Raw genomic sequence first — 24,847 nt, 5'->3', positions numbered from 1 at the left:
GTGACCCAGACTGATGTCCAGTCTCTCCGATACTCCGCAGTGCCCCAGACTGATGTCCCGTCTCTCCGAAATTCCGCAGTGACCCAGACTGATGTCCAGTCTCTCCGACATTCCGTCACTCCGCAGTGACCCAGACTGATGTCCAGTCTCTACGACACTCCGCAGTGACCCAGACTGATGTCCAGTCACTCCGACACTCCGCAGTGACCCAGACTAATGTCCAGTCTCTCCGACACTCCGACACTCCGCAGTGACCCAGACTGATGTCCAGTCTCTCCGACAATCCGACACTCCGCAGTGACCCAGATTGATGTCCAGTCTCTCCGTCACTCCGCAGTGACCCAGAGTAATGTCCAGTCTCTCCGACACTCCGACACTCCGCAGTGACCCAGACTGATGTCCAGTCTCTCCAACACTCCGACACTCCGCAGTGACCCAGACTGATGTCCAGTCTCTCCGTCACTCCGACACTCCGCAGTGACCCAGACTGATGTCCTATCTCTCCGACACGACGCAGTGTCCCAGACTGATGTCCAGTCTCTCCGACACTCCGCAGTGACCCAGACTGATGTCCAGTCTCTCCGACACTCGACACTCCGCAGTGACCTAGACTGATGTCCAGTCTCTCCGACACTCCGCAGTGACCCAGACTGATGTCCAGTCTCTCCGACACTCCGCAGTGACCCAGACTGATGTCCATTCTCTCCGACACTCCGCAGTGACCCAGACTGATGTCCAGTCTCTCCAACACTCCGCAGTGACCCAGACTGATGTCCAGTCTCTCCGACACTCCGCAGTGCCCCAGACTGATGTCCCGTCTCTCCGAAATTCCGCAGTGACTCAGACTGATGTCCAGTCTCTCCGACACTCCGACACTCCGCAGTGACCCAGACTGATGTCCAGTCTCTCCGACACTCCGCAGTGACCCAGACTGATGTCCAGTCTCTCCGACACTCCGCAGTGCCCCAGACTGATGTCCCGTCTCTCCGAAATTCCGCAGTGACCCAGACTGATGTCCAGTCTCTCCGACATTCCGTCACTCCGCAGTGACCCAGACTGATGTCCAGTCTCTACGACACTCCGCAGTGACCCAGACTGATGTCCAGTCACTCCGACACTCCGCAGTGACCCAGACTAATGTCCAGTCGCTCCGACACTCCGACACTCCGCAGTGACCCAGACTGATGTCCAGTCTCTCCGACAATCCGACACTCCGCAGTGACCCAGATTGATGTCCAGTCTCTCCGTCACTCCGCAGTGACCCAGACTGATGTCCAGTCTCTCCAACACTCCGCAGTGACCCAGACTGATGTCCAGTCTCTCCGACACTCCGCAGTGACGCAGACTGATGTCCAGTCTCTCCGACACTCCGACCCTCCGCAGTGACCCAGACTGATGTCCAGTCTCTCCGACACTCCGCAGTGACCCAGACTGATGTCCAGTCTCTCCGACACTCCGCAGTGACCCAGACCGATGTCCTCTCTCTCCGACACTCCGCAGTGACCAGACTGATGTCCAGTCTCTCCAACACTCCGCAGTGACCCAGACTGATGTCCAGTCTCTCCGACACTCCACAGTGCCCCAGACTGATGTCCCGTCTCTCCGAAATTCCGCAGTGACCCAGACTGATGTCCAGTCTCTCCGACACTCCGCAGTGCCCCAGACTGATGTCCCGTCTCTCCGAAATTCCGCAGTGACCCAGACTGATGTCCAGTCTCTCCAACACTCCGCAGTAACCCAGACTAATGTCCAGTCTCTCCGACACTCCGACACTCCGCAGTGACCCAGACTGATGTCCAGTCTCTCCGACACTCCGCTGTGACCCAGACTGATGTCCAGTCTCTATGACACTCCGACCCTCCGCAGTGACCCAGACTGATGTCCCGTCTCTCCGAAATTCCGCAGTGACCCAGACTGATGTCCAGTGTCTCCGACACTCCGACACTCCGCAGTGACCCAGACTGATGTCCAGTCTCTCCGAAACTCCGCAGTGACCCAGACTGATGTCCAGTGTCTCCGTCACTCCGCAGTGACCCAGACTGATGTCCAGTCTCTACGACACTCCGCAGTGACCCAGACTGATGTCCAGTCACTCCGACACTCCGCAGTGACCCAGACTAATGTCCAGTCTCTCCGACACTCCGACACTCCGCAGTGACCCAGACTGATGTCCAGTCTCTCCGACACTCCGACACTCCGCAGTGACCCAGACTAATGTCCAGTCTCTCCGACACTCCGACACTCCGCAGTGACCCAGACTGATGTCCAGTCACTCCGACACTCCGCAGTGACCCAGACTAATGTCCAGTCTCTCCGACACTCCGACACTCCGCAGTGACCCAGACTGATGTCCAGTCACTCCGACACTCCGCAGTGACCCAGACTAATGTCCAGTCTCTCCGACACTCCGACACTCCGCAGTGACCCAGACTGATGTCCAGTCTCTCCGACACTCCGACACTCCGCAGTGACCCAGACTAATGTCCAGTCTCTCCGACACTCCGACACTCCGCAGTGACTCAGACTGATGTCCAGTCTCTCCGACAATCCGACACTCCGCAGTGACCCAGATTGATGTCCAGTCTCTCCGTCACTCCGCAGTGACCCAGAGTGATGTCCAGTCTCTCCAACACTCCGCAGTGACCCAGACTGATGTCCAGTCTCTCCGACACTCCGCAGTGACCCAGACTGATGTCCAGTCTCTCCGACACTCCGACCCTCCGCAGTGACCCAGACTGATGTCCAGTCTCTCCGACACTCCGCAGTGACCCAGACTGATGTCCACTCTCTCCAACACTCCGCAGTGACCCAGACTGATGTCCAGTCTCTCCGACACTCCGACCCTCCGCAGTGACCCAGACTGATGTCCAGTCTCTCCAACACTCCGCAGTGACCCAGACTGATGTCCAGTCTCTCCGACACTCCGCAGTGCCCCAGACTGATGTCCCGTCTCTCCGAAATTCCGCAGTGACCCAGACTGATGTCCAGTCTCTCCAACACTCCCTCACTCCGCAGTGACCCAGACTGATGTCCAGTCTCTCCGACACTCCGACACTCTGCAGTGACCCAGACTGATGCCCAGTCTCTCCGACACTCCGCAGTGACCCAGACTGATGTCCAGTCTCTCCGACACTCCGCAGTGACCCAGACTAATGTCCAGTCTCTCCGACACTCCGACACTCCGCAGTGACCCAGACTGATGTCCAGTCTCTCCGACACTCCGCTGTGACCCAGACTGATGTCCAGTCTCTACGACACTCCGACCCTCCGCAGTGACCCAGACTGATGTCCCGTCTCTCCGACACTCCGCTGTGACCCAGACTAATGTCCAGTCTCTCCGACACTCCGACACTCCGCAGTGACCCAGACTGATGTCCAGTCTCTCCGAAACTCCGCAGTGACCCAGACTGATGTCCAGTCTCTCCGACACTCCGCTGTGACCCAGACTGATGTCCAGTCTCTACGACACTCCGACCCTCCGCAGTGACCCAGACTGATGTCCAGTCTCTCCGACACTCCGCTGTGACCCAGACTAATGTCCAGTCTCTCCGACACTCCGACACTCCGCAGTGACCCAGACTGATGTCCAGTCTCTCCGAAACTCCGCAGTGACCCAGACTGATATCCAGTGTCTCCAACACTCCGACACTCCGCAGTGACCCAGACTGATGTCCAGTCTCTCCGCCACTCCGACACTCCGCAGTGACCCAGACTAATGTCCAGTCTCTCCGCCACTCCGACACTCCGCAGTGACCCAGACTGATGTCCAGTCTCTCCGACACTCCGACACTCCGCAGTGACCCAGACTGATGTCCAGTCTCTCCGACACGACGCAGTGTCCCAGACTGATGTCCAGTCTCTCCGACACTCCGCAGTGACCCAGACTGATGTCCAGTCTCTCCGACACTCCGACAGTCCACAGTGACCCAGACTGATGTCCAGTCCATCCGACACTCCGACACTCCGCAGTGACCCAGACTGATGTCCAGTCTCTCCGACATTCCGTCACTCCGCAGTGACCCAGACTGATGTCCAGTCTCTACGACACTCCGCAGTGACCCAGACTGATGTCCAGTCACTCCGACACTCCGCAGTGACCCAGACTAATGTCCAGTCTCTCCGACACTCCGACACTCCGCAGTGACCCAGACTGATGTCCAGTCTCTCCGACAATCCGACACTCCGCAGTGACCCAGATTGATGTCCCGTCTCTCCGTCACTCCGCAGTGACCCAGAGTAATGTCCAGTCTCTCCGACACTCCGACACTCCGCAGTGACCCAGACTGATGTCCAGTCTCTCCAACACTCCGACACTCCGCAGTGACCCAGACTGATGTCCAGTCTCTCCGTCACTCCGACACTCCGCAGTGACCCAGACTGATGTCCTATCTCTCCGACACGACGCAGTGTCCCAGACTGATGTCCAGTCTTTCCGACACTCCGCAGTGACCCAGACTGATGTCCAGTCTCTCCGACACTCGACACTCCGCAGTGACCTAGACTGATGTCCAGTCTCTCCGACACTCCGACACTCCGCAGTGACCCAGACTGATGTCCAGTCTCTCCGACACTCCGCAGTGACCCAGACTGATGTCCATTCTCTCCGACACTCCGCAGTGACCCAGACTGATGTCCAGTCTCTCCAACACTCCGCAGTGACCCAGACTGATGTCCAGTCTCTCCGACACTCCGCAGTGACCCAGACTGATGTGCAGTCTCTCCGACACTCCGCAGTGCCCCAGACTGATGTCCCGTCTCTCCGAAATTCCGCAGTGACCCAGACTGATGTCCAGTCTCTCCGACACTCCGACACTCCGCAGTGACCCAGACTGATGTCCAGTCTCTCCGACACTCCGCAGTGACCCAGACTGATGTCCAGTCTCTCCGACACTCCGCAGTGCCCCAGACTGATGTCCCGTCTCTCCGAAATTCCGCAGTGACCCAGACTGATGTCCAGTCACTCCGACATTCCGTCACTCCGCAGTGACCCAGACTGATGTCCAGTCTCTCCGACACTCCGCAGTGACCCAGACTGATGTCCAGTCTGTCCGACACTCCGACACTCCGCAGTGACCCAGACTGATGTCCCGTCTCTCCGACACTCCGCAGTGACCCAGACTGATGTCCAGTCACTCCGACACTCCGCAGTGACCCAGACTGAAGTCCAGTCTCTCCGACACTCCGCAGTGAGCCAGACTGATGTCCAGTCTGTCCGACACTCCGACACACCGCAGTGACCCAGACTGATGTCCAGTCTCTCCGACAATCCGCAGTGACCCAGACTGATGTCCAGTCTCTCCGACACTCCGCAGTGACCCAGACTGATGTCCATTCTCTCCGACACTCCGCAGTGACCCAGACTGATGTCCAGTCTCTCCAACACTCCGCAGTGACCCAGACTGATGTCCAGTCTCTCCGACACTCCGCAGTGACCCAGACTGATGTCCCGTCTCTCCGAAATTCCGCAGTGACCCAGACTGATGTCCAGTCTCTCCGACACTCCGCAGTGACCCAGACTGATGTCCAGTCTCTCCGACACTCCGCAGTGACCCAGACTGATGTCCAGTTTCTCCGACACTCCGACACTCCGCAGTGACCCAGACTGATGTCCAGTCTCTCCGCCACTCCGACACTCCGCAGTGACCCAGACTGATGTCCAGTCTCTCCGACACTCCGCAGTGACCCAGACTGATGTCCCGTCTCTCCGAAATTCCGCAGTGACCCAGACTGATGTCCAGTCTCTCCGACATTCCGTCACTCCGCAGTGACCCAGACTGATGTCCAGTCTCTACGACACTCCGCAGTGACCCAGACTGATGTCCAGTCTCTCCGACACTCCGCAGTGACCCAGACTGATGTCCCGTCTCTCCGAAATTCCGCAGTGACCCAGACTGATGTCCAGTCTCTCCGACATTCCGTCACTCCGCAGTGACCCAGACTGATGTCCAGTCTCTCCGACACTCCGACACTCCGCAGTGACCCAGACTGATGTCCTGTCTCTCCGACAATCCGCAGTGACCCAGACTAATGTCCAGTCTCTCCGACACTCCGACACTCCGCAGTGACCCAGACTGATGTCCAGTCTCTCCGACAATCCGACACTCCGCAGTGACCCAGATTGATGTCCAGTCTCTCCGTCACTCCGCAGTGACCCAGACTGATGTCCAGTCTCTCCAACACTCCGCAGTGACCCAGACTGATGTCCAGTCTCTCCGACACTCCGCAGTGACCCAGACTGATGACCAGTCTCTCCGACACTCCGACCCTCCGCAGTGACCCAGACTGATGTCCAGTCTCTCCGACACTCCGCAGTGACCCAGACTGATGTCCAGTCTCTCCGACACTCCGCAGTGACCCAGACTGATGTCCACTCTCTCCAACACTCCGCAGTGACCCAGACTGATGTCCAGTCTCTCCGACACTCCGCAGTGCCCCAGACTGATGTCCCGTCTCTCCGAAATTCCGCAGTGACCCAGACTGATGTCCAGTCTCTCCGACACTCCGACACTCCGCAGTGACCCAGACTGATGTCCAGTCTCTCCGACACTCCGACCCTCCGCAGTGACCCAGACTGATGTCCAGTCTCTCCGACACTCCGCAGTGCCCCAGACTGATGTCCCGTCTCTCCGAAATTCCGCAGTGACCCAGACTGATGTCCAGTCTCTCCAACACTCCGACCCTCCGCAGTGACCCAGACTGATGTCCAGTCTCTCCAACACTCCCTCACTCCGCAGTGACCCAGACTGATGTCCAGTCTCTCCGACACTCCGCAGTGACCCAGACTAAAGTCCAGTCTCTCCGACACTCCGACACTCCGCAGTGACCCAGACTGATGTCCAGTCTCTCCGACACTCCGCTGTGACCCAGACTGATGTCCAGTCTCTCCGACACTCCGACCCTCCGCAGTGACCCAGACTGATGTCCAGTCTCTCCGACACTCCACAGTGACCCAGACTGATGTCCAGTCTCTCCGACACTCCGACACTCCACAGTGACCCAGACTGATGTCCCGTCTCTCCGAAATTCCGCAGTGACCCAGACTGATGTCCAGTCTCTCCGACACTCCGACACTCCACAGTGACCCAGACTGATGTCCAGTCTCTCCGAAATTCCGCAGTGACCCAGACTGATGTCCAGTCTCTCCGACACTCCGCAGTGAACAGACTAATGTCCAGTCTCTCCGACATTCCGACACTCCGCAGTGACCCAGACTGATGTCCAGTCTCTCCGAAACTCCGCAGTGACCCAGACTGATGTCCAGTCTCTCCGACACTCCGACACTCCGCAGTGACCCAGACTGATGTCCAGTCTCTCCGATACTCCGCAGTGCCCCAGACTGATGTCCCGTCTCTCCGAAATTCCGCAGTGACCCAGACTGATGTCCAGTCTCTCCGACATTCCGTCACTCCGCAGTGACCCAGACTGATGTCCAGTCTCTACGACACTCCGCAGTGACCCAGACTGATGTCCAGTCACTCCGACACTCCGCAGTGACCCAGACTAATGTCCAGTCTCTCCGACACTCCGACACTCCGCAGTGACCCAGACTGGTGTCCAGTCTCTCCGACAATCCGACACTCCGCAGTGACCCAGATTGATGTCCAGTCTCTCCGTCACTCCGCAGTGACCCAGAGTAATGTCCAGTCTCTCCGACACTCCGACACTCCGCAGTGACCCAGACTGATGTCCAGTCTCTCCAACACTCCGACACTCCGCAGTGACCCAGACTGATGTCCAGTCTCTCCGTCACTCCGACACTCCGCAGTGACCCAGACTGATGTCCTATCTCTCCGACACGACGCAGTGTCCCAGACTGATGTCCAGTCTCTCCGACACTCCGCAGTGACCCAGACTGATGTCCAGTCTCTCCGACACTCGACACTCCGCAGTGACCTAGACTGATGTCCAGTCTCTCCGACACTCCGCAGTGACCCAGACTGATGTCCAGTCTCTCCGACACTCCGCAGTGACCCAGACTGATGTCCATTCTCTCCGACACTCCGCAGTGACCCAGACTGATGTCCAGTCTCTCCAACACTCCGCAGTGACCCAGACTGATGTCCAGTCTCTCCGACACTCCGACACTCTGCAGTGACACAGACCGATGTCCAGTCTCTCCGACACTCCGCAGTGACCCAGACTGATGTCCAGTCTCTCCGACACTCCGCAGTGACCCAGACTGATGTGCAGTCTCTCCGACACTCCGCAGTGCCCCAGACTGATGTCCCGTCTCTCCGAAATTCCGCAGTGACTCAGACTGATGTCCAGTCTCTCCGACACTCCGACACTCCGCAGTGACCCAGACTGATGTCCAGTCTCTCCGACACTCCGCAGTGACCCAGACTGATGTCCAGTCTCTCCGACACTCCGCAGTGCCCCAGACTGATGTCCCGTCTCTCCGAAATTCCGCAGTGACCCAGACTGATGTCCAGTCTCTCCGACATTCCGTCACTCCGCAGTGACCCAGACTGATGTCCAGTCTCTCCGACACTCCGCAGTGACCCAGACTGATGTCCAGTCTCTCCGACACTCCGCAGTGCCCCAGACTGATGTCCCGTCTCTCCGAAATTCCGCAGTGACCCAGACTGATGTCCAGTCTCTCCGACATTCCGTCACTCCGCAGTGACCCAGACTGATGTCCAGTCACTCCGACACTCCGCAGTGACCCAGACTAATGTCCAGTCGCTCCGACACTCCGACACTCCGCAGTGACCCAGACTGATGTCCAGTCTCTCCGACAATCCGACACTCCGCAGTGACCCAGATTGATGTCCAGTCTCTCCGTCACTCCGCAGTGACCCAGACTGATGTCCAGTCTCTCCAACACTCCGCAGTGACCCAGACTGATGTCCAGTCTCTCCGACACTCCGCAGTGACGCAGACTGATGTCCAGTCTCTCCGACACTCCGACCCTCCGCAGTGACCCAGACTGATGTCCAGTCTCTCCGACACTCCGCAGTGACCCAGACTGATGTCCAGTCTCTCCGACACTCCGCAGTGACCCAGACCGATGTCCTCTCTCTCCGACACTCCGCAGTGACCAGACTGATGTCCAGTCTCTCCAACACTCCGCAGTGACCCAGACTGATGTCCAGTCTCTCCGACACTCCACAGTGCCCCAGACTGATGTCCCGTCTCTCCGAAATTCCGCAGTGACCCAGACTGATGTCCAGTCTCTCCGACACTCCGCAGTGCCCCAGACTGATGTCCCGTCTCTCCGAAATTCCGCAGTGACCCAGACTGATGTCCAGTCTCTCCAACACTCCGCAGTAACCCAGACTAATGTCCAGTCTCTCCGACACTCCGACACTCCGCAGTGACCCAGACTGATGTCCAGTCTCTCCGACACTCCGCTGTGACCCAGACTGATGTCCAGTCTCTCCGACACTCCGCTGTGACCCAGACTGATGTCCAGTCTCTCCGACCCTCCGCAGTGACCCAGACTGATGTCCCGTCTCTCCGAAATTCCGCAGTGACCCAGACTGATGTCCAGTGTCTCCGACACTCCGACACTCCGCAGTGACCCAGACTGATGTCCAGTCTCTCCGAAACTCCGCAGTGACCCAGACTGATGTCCAGTCTCTACGACACTCCGCAGTGACCCAGACTGATGTCCAGTCACTCCGACACTCCGCAGTGACCCAGACTAATGTCCAGTCTCTCCGACACTCCGACACTCCGCAGTGACCCAGACTGATGTCCAGTCTCTCCGACAATCCGACACTCCGCAGTGACCCAGATTGATGTCCAGTCTCTCCGTCACTCCGCAGTGACCCAGAGTGATGTCCAGTCTCTCCAACACTCCGCAGTGACCCAGACTGATGTCCAGTCTCTCCGACACTCCGCAGTGACCCAGACTGATGTCCAGTCTCTCCGACACTCCGACCCTCCGCAGTGACCCAGACTGATGTCCAGTCTCTCCGACACTCCGCAGTGACCCAGACTGATGTCCAGTCTCTCCGACACTCCGCAGTGACCCAGACTGATGTCCACTCTCTCCAACACTCCGCAGTGACCCAGACTGATGTCCAGTCTCTCCGACACTCCGACCCTCCGCAGTGACCCAGACTGATGTCCAGTCTCTCCAACACTCCGCAGTGACCCAGACTGATGTCCAGTCTCTCCGACACTCCGCAGTGCCCCAGACTGATGTCCCGTCTCTCCGAAATTCCGCAGTGACCCAGACTGATGTCCAGTCTCTCCAACACTCCCTCACTCCGCAGTGACCCAGACTGATGTCCAGTCTCTCCGACACTCCGACACTCTGCAGTGACCCAGACTGATGCCCAGTCTCTCCGACACTCCGCAGTGACCCAGACTGATGTCCAGTCTCTCCGACACTCCGCAGTGACCCAGACTAATGTCCAGTCTCTCCGACACTCCGCAGTGACCCAGACTGATGTACAGTCTCTCCGACACTCCGCAGTGACCCAGACTGATGTCCAGTCTCTCCGACACTCCGACACTCCGCAGTGACCCAGACTGATGTCCAGTCTCTCCGACACTCCGCTGTGACCCAGACTGATGTCCAGTCTCTACGACACTCCGACCCTCCGCAGTGACCCAGACTGATGTCCCGTCTCTCCGAAATTCCGCAGTGACCCAGACTGATGTCCAGTCTCTCCGACACTCCGACACTCCGCAGTGACCCAGACTGATGTCCAGTCTCTCCGAAACTCCGCAGTGACCCAGACTGATGTCCAGTGTCTCCAACACTCCGACACTCCGCAGTGACCCAGACTGATGTCCAGTCTCTCCGCCACTCCGACACTCCGCAGTGACCCAGACAGATGTCCAGTCTCTCCGACACTCCGCTGTGACCCAGACTGATGTCCAGTCTCTACGACACTCCGACCCTCCGCAGTGAACCAGACTGATGTCCCGTCTCTCCGAAATTCCGCAGTGACCCAGACTGATGTCCAGTCTCTCCGACACTCCGCAGTGAACAGACTAATGTCCAGTCTCTCCGACACTCCGACACTCCGCAGTGACCCAGACTGATGTCCAGTCTCTCCGACACTCCGACACTCCGCAGTGACCCAGACTGATGTCCAGTCTCTCCGACACTCCGCAGTGACCCAGACTGATGTCCAGTCTCTCCGAAACTCCGCAGTGACCCAGACTGATGTCCAGTGTCTCCAACACTCCGACACTCCGCAGTGACCCAGACTGATGTCCAGTCTCTCCGCCACTCCGACACTCCGCAGTGACCCAGACTGATGTCCAGTCTCTCCGACACGACGCAGTGTCCCAGACTGATGTCCAGTCTCTCCGACACTCCGCAGTGACCCAGACTGATGTCCAGTCTCTCCGACACTCCGACAGTCCACAGTGACCCAGACTGATGTCCAGTCTCTCCGACACTCCGCAGTGACCCAGACTGATGTCCAGTCTCTCCGACATTCCGTCACTCCGCAGTGACCCAGACTGATGTCCAGTCTCTACGACACTCCGACACTCCGCAGTGACCCAGACTGATGTCCAGTCTCTCCTACACTCCGACACTCCGCAGTGACCCAGACTGATGTCCAGTCACTCCGACACTCCGCAGTGACCCAGACTAATGTCCAGTCTCTCCGACACTCCGACACTCCGCAGTGACCCAGACTGATGTCCAGTCTCTCCGACAATCCGACACTCCGCAGTGACCCAGATTGATGTCCAGTCTCTCCGTCACTCCGCAGTGACCCAGAGTAATGTCCAGTCTCTCCGACACTCCGACACTCCGCAGTGACCCAGACTGATGTCCAGTCTCTCCAACACTCCGACACTCCGCAGTGACCCAGACTGATGTCCAGTCTCTCCGTCACTCCGACACTCCGCAGTGACCCCGACTGATGTCCTATCTCTCCGACACGACGCAGTGTCCCAGACTGATGTCCAGTCTCTCCGACACTCCGCAGTGACCCAGACTGATGTCCAGTCTCTCCGACACTCGACACTCCGCAGTGACCTAGACTGATGTCCAGTCTCTCCGACACTCCGACACTCCGCAGTGACCCAGACTGATGTCCAGTCTCTCCGACACTCCGCAGTGACCCAGACTGATGTCCATTCTCTCCGACACTCCGCAGTGACCCAGACTGATGTCCAGTCTCTCCGACACTCCGACACTCCGCGGTGACCCAGACTGATGTCCAGTCTCTCTGACATTCCGCAGTGACCCAGACTGATGTCCAGTCTCTCCGACACTCCAACACTCCGCAGTGACCCAGACTGATGTCCAGTCTCTCCGACACTCCAACACTCCGCAGTGACCCAGACTGATGTCCAGTCTCTCCGACACTCCGCAGTGACCCAGACTGATGTCCAGTCTCTCCGACACTCCGCAGTGCCCCAGACTGATGTCCAGTCTCTCCGACACTCCAACACTCCGCAGTGACCCAGACTGATGTGCAGTCTCTCCGACACTCCGCAGTGACCCAGACTGATGTCCAGTCTCTCCGACACTCCAACACTCCGCAGTGACCCAGACTGATGTCCAGTCTCTCCGACACTCCGCAGTGACCCAGACTGATGTGCAGTCTCTCCGACACTCCGCAGTGACCCAGACTGATGTCCAGTCTCTCCGACACTCCAACACTCCGCAGTGACCCAGACTGATGTCCAGTCTCTCCGACACTCCGCAGTGCCCCAGACTGATGTCCCGTCTCTCCGAAATTCCGCAGTGACCCAGACTGATGTCCAGTCTCTCCGACACTCCGCAGTGACCCAGACTGATGTCCAGTCTCTCCGACACTCCGCAGTGCCCCAGACTGATGTCCCGTCTCTCCGAAATTCCGCAGTGACCCAGACTGATGTCCAGTCTCTCCGACATTCCGTCACTCCGCAGTGACCCAGACTGATGTCCAGTCTCTACGACACTCCGCAGTGACCCAGACTGATGTCCAGTCACTCCGACACTCCGCAGTGACCCAGACTAATGTCCAGTCGCTCCGACACTCCGACACTCCGCAGTGACCCAGACTGATGTCCAGTCTCTCCGACACTCCGCAGTGACCCGGACTGATGTCCAGTCTCTCCGACAATCCGACACTCCGCAGTGACCCGGACTGATGTCCAGTCTCTCCGACAATCCGACACTCCGCAGTGACCCAGACTAATGTCCAGTCGCTCCGACACTCCGACACTCCGCAGTGACCCAGATTGATGTCCAGTCTCTCCGTCACTCCGCAGTGACCCAGACTGATGTCCAGTCTCTCCAACACTCCGCAGTGACCCAGACTGCTGTCCAGTCTCTCCGACAATCCGACACTCCGCAGTGACCCAGACTGATGTCCAGTCTCTCCGACACTCCGCAGTTACCCAGATTGATGTCCAGTCTCTCCGTCACTCCGCAGTGACCCAGACTGATGTCCAGTCTCTCCAACACTCCGCAGTGACCCAGACTGATGTCCAGTCTCTCCGACACTCCGCAGTGACCCAGACTGATGTCCAGTCTCTCCGACACTCCGACCCTCCGCAGTGACCCAGACTGATGTCCAGTCTCTCCGACACTCCGCAGTGACCCAGACTGATGTCCAGTCTCTCCGACACTCCGCAGTGACCCAGACCGATGTCCACTCCCTCCGACACTCCGCAGTGACCAGACTGATGTCCAGTCTCTCCAACACTCCGCAGTGACCCAGACTGATGTCCAGTCTCTCCGACACTCCGCAGTGCCCCAGACTGATGTCCCGTCTCTCCGAAATTCCGCAGTGACCCAGACTGATGTCCAGTGTCTCCGACACTCCGACACTCCGCAGTGACCCAGACTGATGTCCAGTCTCTCCGAAACTCCGCAGTGACCCAGACTGATGTCCAGTGTCTCCGACACTCTGCAGTGCCCCAGACTGATGTCCCGTCTCTCCGAAATTCCGCAGTGACCCAGACTGATGTCCAGTCTCTCCGACATTCCGTCACTCCGCAGTGACCCAGACTGATGTCCAGTCTCTCCGACACTCCGACCCTCCGCAGTGACCCAGACTGATGTCCAGTCACTCCGACACTCCGCAGTGACCCAGACTAATGTCCAGTCTCTCCGACACTCCGACACTCCGCAGTGACCCAGACTGATGTCCAGTCTCTCCGACAATCCGACACTCCGCAGTGACCCAGATTGATGTCCAGTCTCTCCGTCACTCCGCAGTGACCCAGAGTGATGTCCAGTCTCTCCAACACTCCGCAGTGACCCAGACTGATGCCCAGTCTCTCCGACACTCCGCAGTGACCCAGACTGATGTCCAGTCTCTCCGACACTCCGACCCTCCGCAGTGACCCAGACTGATGTCCAGTCTCTCCGACACTCCGCAGTGACCCAGACTGATGTCCAGTCTCTCCGACACTCCGCAGTTACCCAGACTGATGTCCACTCTCTCCAACACTCCGCAGTGACCCAGACTGATGTCCAGTCTCTCCGACACTCCGACCCTCCGCAGTGACCCAGACTGATGTCCAGTCTCTCCAACACTCCGCAGTGACCCAGACTGATGTCCCGTCTCTCCGAAATTCCGCAGTGACCCAGACTGATGTCCAGTCTCTCCAACACTCCCTCACTCCGCAGTGACCCAGACTGATGTCCAGTCTCTCCGACACTCCGCAGTGACCCAGACTAATGTCCAGTCTCTCCGACACTCCGACACTCCGCAGTGACCCAGACTGATGTCCAGTCTCTCCGACACTCCGCTGTGACCCAGACTGATGTCCAGTCTCTACGACACTCCGACCCTCCGCAGTGACCCAGACTGATGTCCCGTCTCTCCGAAATTCCGCAGTGACCCAGACTGATGTCCAGTCTCTCCGACACTCCGACACTCCGCAGTGACCCAGACTGATGTCCAGTCTCTCCGACACTCCGCAGTGACCCAGACTGATGTCCAGTCTCTCCGACACTCCGCAGTGAACAGACTAATGTCCAGTCTCTCCGACACTCCGACACTCCGCAGTGACCCAGACTGATGTCCAGTCTCTCCGAAACTCCGCAGTGACCCAGACTGATGTCCAGTGTCTCCAACACTCCGACACTCCGCAGTGACCCAGACTGATGTCCAGTCTCTCCGCCACTCCGACACTCCGCAGTGACCCAGACTGATGTCCAGTCTCTCCGACACGACGCAGTGTCCCAGACTGATGTCCAGTCTCTCCGACACTCCGCAGTGACCCAGACTGATGTCCAGTCTCTCCGACACTCCGACAGTCCACAGTGACCCAGACTGATGTCCAGTCCATCCGACACTCCGACACTCCGCAGTGACCCAGACTGATGTCCAGTCTCTCCGACACTGCGACACTCCGCAGTGACCCAGACTGATGTCCAGTCTCTCCGACACTCCGCAGTGACCCAGACTGATGTCCAGTCTCTCCGACACTCCGCAGTGACCCAGACTGATGTCCCGTCTCTCCAACACTCCGCAGTGACCCAGACTGATGTCCAGTCTCTCCGACACTCCGCAGTGACCCAGACTGATGTCCAGTCTCTCCGACACTCCGACACTCCGCAGTGACCCAGACTGATGTCCAGTCTCTCCGACACTCCGCAGTGACCCAGACTGATGTCCAGTCTCTCCGACACTCCGCAGTGACCCAGACTGATGTCCAGTCTCTCCGGCACTCCGACCCTCCGCAGTGACCCAGACTGATGTCCAATCTCTCCAACACTCCGCAGTGACCCAGACTGATGTCCAGTCTCTCAGACACTCCGCAGTGCCCCAGACTGATGTCCCGTCTCTCCGAAATTCCGCAGTGACCCAGACTGATGTCCAGTCTCTCCGACACTCCGTCACTCCGCAGTGACCCAGACTGATGTCCAGTCTCTCCGACACTCCGCAGTGACCCAGACTGATGTCCAGTCTCTCCGACACTCCGCAGTGACCCAGACTGATGTCCAGTCTCTCCGACACTCCGTCACTCCGCAGTGACCCAGACTGATGTCCAGTCTCTCCGACACTCCGCAGTGACCCAGACTGATGTCCAGTCTCTCCGACACTCCGCAGTGACCCAGACTGATGTCCAGTCTCTCCGACACTCCGACACTCCGCAGTGACTCAGACTGATGTCCAGTCTCTCCGACACTCCGCAGTGACCCAGACTGATGTCCAGTCTCTCCGACATTCCGCAGTGAACCAGACTGATGTCCAGTCTCTCCGACACTTCGCAGTGACCCAGACTGATGTCCAGTCTCTCCGACACTCCGCAGTGACCCAGACTGATGTCCAGTCTCTCCGACACTCCGCAGTGACCCAGACTGATGTCCAGTCTCTCCGACACTCCGACACTCCGCAGTGACTCAGACTGATGTCCAGTCTCTCCGACACTCCGCAGTGACCCAGACTGATGTCCAGTCTCTCCGACATTCCGCAGTGAACCAGACTGATGTCCAGTCTCTCCGACACTCCGCAGTGACCCAGACTGATGTCCAGTAACTCTGAAACTCCGCAGTGACCCAGACTGATGTCCAGTCTCTCCGACACTCCGCAGTGACCCAGACTGATATCCAGTCTCTCCGACACTCCGCAGTGACCCAGACTGATGTCCAGTCTCTCCGACACTCCGCAGTGACCCAGACTGATGTCCAGTCTCTCCGACACTCTGCAGTGACCCAGACTGATGTCCAGTCTCTCAGACACTCCGCAGTGCCCCAGACTGATGTCCCGTCTCTCCGAAATTCCGCAGTGATCCAGACTGATGTCCAGTCTCTCCGACACTCCGACACTCCGCAGTGCCCCAGACTGATGTCCCGTCTCTCCGAAATTCCGCAGTGACCCAGACTGATGTCCAGTCTCTCCGACACTCCGACACTCCGCTGTGACCCAGACTGATGTCCAGTCTCTCCGACACTCCGACACTCCGCTGTGACCCAGACTGATGTCCAGTCTCTCCGACACTCCGACACTCCGCTGTGACCCAGACTGATGTCCAGTCTCCCCGACACTCCGACACTCCGCTGTGACCCAGACTGATGTCCAGTCTCTCCGACACTCCGACACTCCGCTGTGACCCAGACTGATGTCCAGTCTCCCCGACACTCCGACACTCCGCTGAGACCCAGACTGATGTCCAGTCTCTCCGACACTCCGCAGCGACCCAGACTGATGTCCAGTCTCTCTGACACTCCGCAGTGAGCCAGACTGATGTCCTGTCTCTCCGACACTCCGTCACTCCGCAGTGACCCAGACTGATGTCCAGTCTCTCCGACACTCCGCAGTGACCCAGACTGATGTCCAGTCTCTCCGACACTCCGCAGTGACCCAGACTGATATCCCGTCTCTCCGACACTCCGCAGTGACCCAGACTGATGTCCAGTCTCTCCGACACTCCGACACTCCGCAGTGACCCAGACTGATGTCCAGTCTCTCTGACACTCCGCAGTGACCCAGACTGATGTCCAGTCTCTCCGACACTCCGCAGTGACCCAGACTGATGTCCAGTCTCTCCGACACTCCGCAGTGACCCAGACTGATGTCCAGTCTCTCCGACACTCCGCAGTGACCCAGACTGATGTCCAGTCTCTCCGACACTCCGCAGTGACCCAAACTGATGTCCAGTCTCTCCGACACTCCGCAGTGACCCAGACTGATGTCCAGTCTCTCTGACACTCCGACACTCCGCAGTGACCCAGACTGATGTCCAGTCTCTCCGACACTCCGCAGTGACCCAGACTGATGTCCAGTCTCTCCGACACTCCGCAGTGACCCAGACTGATGTCCAGTCTCTCCGAAACCCTGCAGTGACCCAGACTGATGTCCAGTCTCTCCGACACTCCGCAGTGACCCAGACTGATGTCCAGTCTCTCCGACATTCCGAGACCCCGCATTGACCCAGACTGATGTCCAGTCTCTCCGACACTCCGCAGTGACCCAGACTGATGTCCAGTCTCTCCGACACTCCACAGTGACCCAGACTGATGTCCAGTCTCTCCGACACCCCGCAGTGACCCAGTCTGATGTCCAGTCTCTCTGACACTCCGATACTCCGCAGTGACCCAGACTGATGTCCAGTCTCTCCGACACTCCGCAGTGACCCAGACTGATGTCCAGACTCTCCGACACTCCGACACTCCGCAGTGACCCAGACTGATGTCCAGACTCTCCGACACTCCGACACACCGCAGTGACCCAGACTATTGTCCAGTCTCTCCGACACTCCGACACTCCGCAGTGACCCAGACTGATGTCCAGTCTCTCCGACACTCCGCAGTGACCCAGACTGATGTCCAGACTCTCCGACACTCCGCAGTGACCCAGACTGATGTCCAGTCTCTCCGACACTCCGCAGTGACCCAGACTGAGGTCCAGTCTCCCCGACACTCCGACATTACGCAGTGAACCAGACTGATGTCCCGACTCTCCGACACTCCGCAGTGACCCAGACCGATGTCCAGTCTCTCCGACACTCCGCAGTGACCCAGACTGATGTCCAGTCTCTCCGACACTCCGCAGTGACCCAGACTGATGTCCAGTCTCTCCGACACTCCGCAGTGACCCAGACTGATGTCCAGTCTCTCCGACACTCCGACACTCCGCAGTGACCCAGACTGATGTCCAGTCCCTCCGACACTCCGCAGTGACCCAGACTGATGTCCAGTCTCTCTGACACTCTGCAGTGACCCAGACTGATGTCCAGTCTCTCCGACACTCCGCAGTGACCCAGACTGATGTCCAGTCTCTCCGACACTCCGCAGTGACCCAGACTGATGTCCAGTCTCTCAGACACGACGATGTGTCCCAGAATGATGTCCAGACTCTCCGACGCTCCGCAGGGACCCAGACTAATGTCCAGTCCCTCCGACACTCCGCAGTGACCCAGACTGATGTCCAGTCTCTCCGACACTCCACAGTGACCCAGACTGATATCCAATCTCTCCGACACTCCGCAGTGACCCAGACTGATGTCCAGTCTCTCCGACACTCCGACACTCCGCAGTGACCCAGACTGATATCCAATCTCTCCGACACTCCTCAGTGACCCAGACTGATGTCCAGTCTCTCCGACACTCCGCAGTGACCCAGACTGATGTCCAGTCTCTCAGACACGACGATGTGTCCCAGAATGATGTCCAGTCTCTCCAACAATCCGCAGTGACCCAGACTGATGTCCAGTCCCTCCGACACTCCGCAGTGACCCAGACTGATGTCCAGTCTCTCCGACACTCCGACACTCCTCAGTGACCCAGACTGATGTCCAGTCTCTCCAACAATCCGCAGTGACCCAGACTGATGTCCAGTCCCTCCGACACTCCGCAGTGACCCAGACTGATGTCCAGTCTCTCTGAAATTCCGCAGTGACCCAGACTGATGTCCAGTCTCTCCGACACTCCGACACTCCGCAGTGACCCAGACTGATGTCCAGTCTCTCCGACACTCCGCAGTGACCCAGACTGATGTCCAGTCTCTCTGACATTCCGCAGTGACCCAGACTGATGTCCAGTCTCTCTGACATTCCGCAGTGACCCAGACTGATGTCCAGACTCTCCGACACTCCGCAGTGACCCAGACTGATGTCCAGTCTCTCTGACATTCCGCAGTGACCCAGACTGATGTCCAGTCTCTCTGACATTCCGCAGTGACCCAGACTGATGTCCAGTCTCTCCGACACTCCGCAATGACCCAGACTGAGGTCCAGTCTCCCCGACACTCCGACATTACGCAGTGAACCAGACTGATGTCCAGTCTCTCCGACATTCCGCAGTGACCCAGACTGATGTCCAGTCTCTCCGACACTCCGACACTCCGCAGTGACCCAGACTGAGGTCCAGTCTCTCCGACACTCCGACACTCCGCAGTGACCCAGACTGATGTCCAGTCTCTACGACACTCCGCAGTGACCCAGACTGATGTCCAGACTCTCCGACACTCCGACACTCCGCAGTGACCCAGACTGATGTCCAGTCTCTCCGACACTCCGCAGTGACCCAGACTGATGTCCAGTCTCTCCGACACTCCGCAGTGACCCAGACTGAGGTCCAGTCTCCCCGACACTCCGACACTCCGCAGTGACCCAGACTGATGTCCCGACTGTCCGACACTCCGACACTCCGCAGTGACCCAGACTGATGTCCAGTCTCTCCGACACTCCGCAGTGACCCAGACTGATGTCCAGTCTCTCCGACACTCCGCAGTGACCCAGACTGAGGTCCAGTCTCCCCGACACTCCGACACTCCGCAGTGACCCAGACTGATGTCCCGACTCTCCGACACTCCGCAGTGACCCAGACTGATGTCCAGTCTCTCCGACACTCCGCAGTGACCCAGACTGAGGTCCAGTCTCCCCGACACTCCGACACTCCGCAGTGACCCAGACTGATGTCCAGTCTCTCCGACACTCCGCAGTGACCCAGACCGATGTCCAGTCTCTCCGACACTCCGCAGTGACCCAGACTGATGTCCAGTCTCTCCGACACTCCGCAGTGACCCAGACTGATGTCCAGTCTCTCCGACACTCCGCAGTGACCCAGACTGATGTCCAGTCTCTCCGACACTCCGACACTCCGCAGTGACCCAGACTGATGTCCAGTCTCTCTGACACTCTGCAGTGACCCAGACTGATGTCCAGTCTCTCCAACACTCCGCAGTGACCCAGACTGATGTCCAGTCTCTCCGACACTCCGCAGTGACCCAGACTGATGTCCAGTCTCTCCGACACTCCGCAGTGACCCAGACTGATGTCCAGTCTCTCCGACACTCCGACACTCCGCAGTGACCCAGACTGATGTCCAGTCTCTCCGACACTCCGCAGTGACCCAGACTGATGTCCAGTCTCTCAGACACGACGATGTGTCCCAGAATGATGTCCAGACTCTCCGACGCTCCGCAGGGACCCAGACTAATGTCCAGTCCCTCCGACACTCCGCAGTGACCCAGACTGATGTCCAGTCTCTCCGACACTCCACAGTGACCCAGACTGATATCCAATCTCTCCGACACTCCTCAGTGACCCAGACTGATATCCAATCTCTCCGACACTCCTCAGTGACCCAGACTAATGTCCAGTCCCTCCGACACTCCGCAGTGACCCAGACTGATGTCCAGTCTCTCCGACACTCCACAGTGACCCAGACTGATATCCAATCTCTCCGACACTCCACAGTGACCCAGACTGATATCCAATCTCTCCGACACTCCTCAGTGACCCAGACTGATGTCCAGTCTCTCCGACACTCCGCAGTGACCCAGACTGATGTCCAGTCTCTCCGACACTCCGACACTCCGCAGTGACCCAGACTGATGTCCAGTCTCTCCGACACTCCGCAGTGACCCAGACTGATATCCAGTCTCTCCGACACTCCGCAGTGACCCAGAATGATGTCCAGTCTCTCCAACACTCCGCAGTGACCCAGACTGATGTCCAGTCCCTCCGACACTCCGCAGTGACCCAGACTGATGTCCAGTCTCTCCGACACTCCGACACTCCGCAGTGACCCAGACTGATGTCCAGTCTCTCCGACACTCCGACTCTGCGCAGTGACCAAGACCAATGTCCACTTTCTCCGACATTCCGCAGTGACCCAGACTGATGTCCAGACTCTCCGACACTCCGCAGTGACCCAGACTGATGTCCAGTCTCTCCGACACCCCGCAGTGACCCAGACTGATGTCCAGTCTCTCCGACACTCCGCAATGACCCAGACTGAGGTCCAGTCTCCCCGACACTCCGACATTACGCAGTGACCCAGACTGATGTCCAGTCTCTCCGACACTCCGCAGTGACCCAGACTGATGTCCAGTCTCTCCGACACTCCGCAGTGACCCAGACTGATGTCCAGTCTCTCCGACACTCCGACACTCCGCAGTGACCCAGACTGAGGTCCAGTCTCTCCGACACTCCGACACTCCGCAGTGACCCAGACTGATGTCCAGTCTCTACGACACTCCGCAGTGACCCAGACTGATGTCCAGTCTCTCCAACACTCCCACACTCCGCAGTGACCCAGACTGATGTCCAGTCTCTCCGACACCCCGCAGTGACCCAGACTGCTGTCCAGTCTCTCCGACACTCCGCAGTGACCCAGACTGATGTCCAGTCTCTCCGACACTCCGCAGTGACCCAGACTGATGTCCAGTCTCTCCGACACTCCGCAGTGACCCAGACTGATATCCAGTCTCTCCGACACTCCGCAGTGACCCAGACTGATGTCCAGTCTCTCCGACACTCCGACACTCCGCAGTGACCAAGACTGATGTCCAGTCTCTCCGACACTCCGCAGTGACCCAGACTGATGTCCAGTCTCTCCGACACTCCGACACTCCGCAGTGACCAAGACTGATGTCCAGTCTCTCCGACACTCCGCAGTGACCCAGACTGATGTCCAGTCTCTCCGACATTCCGCAGTGACCCAGACTGATGTCCAGTCTCTCCGACACTCCACAGTGACCCAGACTGATGTCCAGTCTCTCCGACATTCCGCAGTGACCCAGACTGATGTCCAGTCTCTCCGACACTCCGCAGTGACCCAGACTGATGTCCAGTCTCTCCGACACTCCGCAGTGACCCAGACTGATATCCAGTCTCTCCGACACTCCGCAGTGACCCAGACTGATGTCCAGTCTCTCCGACACTCCGCAGTGTCCCAGACTGATGTCCAGTCTCTCCGACACTCTGACACTCCGCAGTGACCCAGACTGATGTCCAGTCTCTTCGACACTCCCCAGAGGCCCAGACTGATATCCAGTCTCTCCGACACTCCGCAGTGACCCAGACTGATGTCCAGTCTCTCCGACACTCCGCAGTGTCCCAGACTGATGTCCAGTCTCTCCGACACTCTGACACTCCGCAGTGACCCAGACTGATATCCAGTCTCTCCGACACTCCGCAGGGACCCAGACTGATGTCCAGTCTCTCCGACACTCCGCAGTGACCCAGACTGATGTCCAGTCTCTCCGACATTCCGAGACCCCGCATTGACCCAGACTGATGTCCAGTCTGTCCGACACTCCGCAGTGACCCAGACTGATGTCCAGTCTCTCCGACACTCCGCAGTGACCCAGACTGATGTCCAGTCTCTCCGACATTCCGCAGTGACCCAGACTGATGTCCAGTCTCTCCGACACTCCGCAGTGACCCAGACTGATGTCCAGTCTCTCCGACACTCCGCAGTGACCCAGACTGATGTCCAGTCTCTCCGACATTCCGCAGTGACCCAGACTGATGTCCAGTCTCTCCGAGACTCCGCAGTGACCCAGACTGATGTCCAGTCTCTCCGACACTCCGCAGTGACCCAGACTGATGTCCAGTCTCTCCGACACACCGACACACCGCAGTGACCCAGGCTGATGTCCAGTCTCTCCGACACTCCGCGGTGACCCAGTCTGATGTCCAGTCTCTACGACACTCCGCAGTGACCCAGACTGATGTCCAGTCTCTCCGACACTCCGCAGTGACCCAGACTGATGTCCAGTCTCTCGGACATTCCGCAGTGACCCAGACTGATGTCCTGTCTCTCCGACACTCCGACACTCCGCAGTGACCCAGACTGATATCCAGTCTCTCCGACACTCCGACACTCCGCAGTGACCCAGACTGATGTTCAGTCTCTCCGACATTCCGCAGTGACCCAGACTGATGTCCAGTCTCTCCGACACTCCACAGTGACCCAGACTGATGTCCAGTCTCTCCGACATTCCGCAGTGACCCAGACTGATGTCCAGTCTCTCCGACACTCCGCAGTGACCCAGACTGATGTCCAGTCTCTCCGACATTCCGCAGTGACCCAGACTGATGTCCAGTCTCTCCGACACTCCGCAGTGACCCAGACTGATGTCCAGTCTCTCCGACATTCCGCAGGGACCCAGACTGATGTCCAGTCTCTTCGACACTCTCCAGAGACCCAGACTGATGTCCAGTCTCTCCGACATTCCGCAGGGACCCAGACTGATGTCCAGTCTCTCCGACACTCCGCATTGACCCAGACTGATGTCCAGTCTCTCCGACACTCCGCAGTGACCCAGACTGATGTCCAGTCTCTCTGACACTCCGACACTCCACAGTGACCCAGACTGATGTCCAGTCTCTCCGACATTCCGACACTCCGCAGTGACCCAGACTGATGTCCAGTCTCTCCGACACTCTGCAGTGACCCAGACTGATGTCCAGTCTCTCCGACACTCCGCAGTGACCCAGACTGGTGTCCAGTCTCTCCGACACTCCGCAGTGACCCAGACTGATGTCCAGTCTCTCCGACACTCCGCAGTGACCCAGACTGATGTCCAGTCTCTCCGACACTCCGCAGTGACCCAGACTGATGTCCAGTCTCTCCGACATTCCGAGACCCCGCATTGACCCAGACTGATGTCCAGTCTCTCCGACACTCCGCAGTGACCCAGACTGATGTCCAGTCTCTCCGACACTCCACAGTGACCCAGACTGATGTCCAGTCTCTCCGACACCCCGCAGTGACCCAGTCTGATGTCCAGTCTCTCTGACACTCCGATACTCCGCAGTGACCCAGACTGATGTCCAGTCTCTCCGACACTCCGACACTCCGCAGTGACCCAGACTGATGTCCAGTCTCTCCGACACTCCGCAGTGACCCAGACTGATGTCCAGACTCTCCGATACTCCGACACTCCGCAGTGACCCAGACTGATGTCCAGACTCTCCGACACTCCGACACACCGCAGTGACCCAGACTAATGTCCAGTCTCTCCGACACTCCGACACTCCGCAGTGACCCAGACTGATGTCCAGTCTCTCCGACACTCCGACACTCCGCAGTGACCCAGACTGATATCCAGTCTCTCCGACACTCCGCAGTGACCCAGACTGATGTCCAGTCTCCCCGACACTCCGACATTACGCAGTGAACCAGACTGATGTCCCGACTCTCCGACACTCCGCAGTGACCCAGACCGATGTCCAGTCTCTCCGACACTCC

General features: G+C 58.2%; 1 protein-coding gene across 2 annotated transcripts in view; it reads left to right on the top strand.

Annotated features, from left to right (window-relative positions):
* Positions 1-24,847, top strand: part of pomca (proopiomelanocortin a) — a 340,782-nt gene that overhangs the window by 180,125 nt on the left and 135,810 nt on the right. The window lies entirely within an intron of this gene.

This window comes from Scyliorhinus torazame, chromosome 1 (assembly GCF_047496885.1).
Source record: "Scyliorhinus torazame isolate Kashiwa2021f chromosome 1, sScyTor2.1, whole genome shotgun sequence".
Taxonomy (NCBI): domain Eukaryota; kingdom Metazoa; phylum Chordata; class Chondrichthyes; order Carcharhiniformes; family Scyliorhinidae; genus Scyliorhinus; species Scyliorhinus torazame.
This window is presented reverse-complemented; position numbering and strand designations above follow the sequence as displayed.